At 32.1% G+C, this 2,661-nt stretch overlaps 1 protein-coding gene across 1 annotated transcript in view; it reads left to right on the plus strand.

The window, feature by feature from the left end:
- GPCPD1 (glycerophosphocholine phosphodiesterase GDE1 homolog (S. cerevisiae)) overlaps nucleotides 1-2,661 on the plus strand; it is a 67,982-nt gene that overhangs the window by 23,357 nt on the left and 41,964 nt on the right. The gene's annotated exons all lie outside the window — the stretch shown is intronic.

Raw genomic sequence — 2,661 nt, forward strand, 5'->3', positions numbered from 1 at the left:
CTGCTGGCTATGCTAATATTGATATTCAGAGGGTTTTTATTTTATTTAAAAAAATTATTTAGTTTTCTTATGCCTGCGGCATTTCTCTTCATACAAGTATTTTTTTAATTTCCTTGTCCATATCGAAAACAGAATTTGAAGTTCATATCACATGCATTAAATTACCTACTTTATCATCTGTAAATTGACTCAGTGCTTAGTTTTTAGGTAAAGTTAAAATTTAAAGATAATAAATGGCTTGCTGGTTTATTAGCTTAGATTAGAAAGCAGTGAAAGTTTCTTCTTTACCCTGTAGAAAGGGCACATCTTGTTTAAACAGATATCTCATTCCATCCTCTTTATTGGATTTTCTTTTTGTATGTTTTGATGTTTTTGATAGTGTATATAGACTTTTTATGACAGTATACATAAAATTGTAATAGTCCCATACTGAGGTTGGAACGTATTAGTTATTAAACATTTAAAAAACAGCTTGTATTTTAAAGCATCTATATTTTCCTATTGTGAGAAGTTGGATGATTTTGTTTGTTTGTTTAGAAAGAAATATATTTTATACTTTTGAGAAATAGAACTTTCGAACTTCAAAGCTGTGTGAAATCTACCAGAGAATCTTTATTAGGAACTATCACATTTATTTTGACAAATATTTCATACTTAAACTGGAAAGGGAATTAGGGAAGATAATTTGTATTTTACTCAGAGGGGTGGATCTTTACAGCCATTCTCAGTTTAAATTTCTGTTAGAAGCAAGGGATGTGCTAGCACTTACTCTTTTTTTGGTAGCTCCTCACAGCTCTGTATATAAAGGTAAGTTTATGCTGTTTGTAAAGCTTTTAGCTGGGTGTAGAGAATAGTGGGGATTCAAGGAGAGTTATATTTTAGACAAGTTCAGAATGTGCTACATAAGAATAAGCATTTTAATTGTGCCAAGACCTTTGGTTTGAAAAATCGACAAGGAGTTATGATTGTCCAGCAACCTGTTAGTCTTGTACATCGGTGAGTGTAGAAGTTCATCCTAGGGCCTCTAGAGCACCTCTCTGAGGAGTTTTCTTTCTCTTATGATATGAGTAGTCACCAAAGTATGTAAGAACTATTACTGTTTGCTAGTCTCCTTAAAAGGGAATTCTTTATTGAGGGCTACAATAAATATGCTTATTCATTTTGGGCTGCTTTTAAGTTGTAGATTTAATATTTTAAACCTTAAGGTGGGTAATTTCTCAATTTTTCATTCTGTATACATCATGAGTTTTAACTAGGTTTTCTATTTTCCTTAAATTCTAGAAAGTGAAATTCTTATTGACGATGGACAATTTGGGATCCACAGTAAGTGAGACTAAGGTTTTTAAATGTTTGCTGATATGATTAAGATGTTACTTTACTTTTCATTGGAAATATAGGAAAATATAGGGCACAGGGAAGCAGTACATACAGCCATGTGCTACAATAACAATGTTTTTGTCAAAGACTGCACATATGACAGTGATCCCATAAGATTATGATGGAGCCGAAAAATTCCTCTCACCTAGTGATGTTGTAGCTGTCGTAACATCTATAGTGCAGTGCATTACCTTTTCTATGTTTATGGTTATGTACACAAAAACTTACCACTGTGTTATAATTGCCTACAATAACATGATATGCGGGGTTGTAGTGTAGGAACAATAGGCTGTACCATGTAGGTTTGTGTTAGTACACTGTCTGATGTTCCCACGACAAAGAAACCACCTAGTGATGCATTTCTCAATGTATCTCTGTTGTTAAGCAATGCATAACTGTAGTATGATTTGAAAATAGAGATTAGATCCAAGAAACAAATACATTCTGTTAAATATTTAGTTTCCAATATAATTCTTATGCTTTATTATTTTTATCCTTTTGATTTTAATTTGGTGATTTCAGGCATGTGATTTTATATAATTTTAAAGTATATTGTACATTTAACTATTAATATATCATCTCTTTTTAAAACCCTGTTGTGTTTGAAATTATATTAGCGATTCTAAACATCTAAAGTGTGAAACATTACTCTTAGGTAAAGTTTGTGCATTTTTATGCTTGTGTATGCATTTACAGTAAAATCTGGCAGACTAACCTGAATGTTCCAGTAATTCTGAGTCTTTAAAAATTCATTTACAATAAAGCAGAAAATGCTTTAACTTCTGAATATGTTGAATATGCTATGTATTTATATACTTTTTTGCTTTAGTAAATACTGTATATAGCCTGAGAACCCAAATTTTCTTCAGTGATTAGAATTTTTATGGTGTATCAGGGTTATCATGGTAAACTGCATTCTCATTTTAGATTCTGTATAGAAGTCAAAAAGTAGAAAGGGGGTTGGCAGATGTGTGCCTACTGACTCTGAATCAGAGATAAATTGCTGATAACCGGTGTTGTTCCCATGCTGTTAAGCACTGGAAATGACAAGGCCTGAATGTTTTGGTTGTGGTTTTATTATGTATGTATGTTTATGTGCATTAGAAATGCACATGCTCTGGCAGTCTTTGGTTAGGAATTTAACTTCTTATAGCACTTGTATTTGTTTTTGTCTAACTTGTGGACAAAGACTTACAGACAGGTGCAAAAAATAAATCCTCTTTTGCAACCCAGAGCTCATTGTTCAATATGAGTCTTGATACATATAAGAAGGAATATTATGAG

The sequence above is a fragment of the Propithecus coquereli genome, unplaced genomic scaffold (genome assembly GCF_000956105.1).
Source record: "Propithecus coquereli isolate 6110/MARCELLA unplaced genomic scaffold, Pcoq_1.0 Scaffold139, whole genome shotgun sequence".
Classification (NCBI taxonomy): domain Eukaryota; kingdom Metazoa; phylum Chordata; class Mammalia; order Primates; family Indriidae; genus Propithecus; species Propithecus coquereli.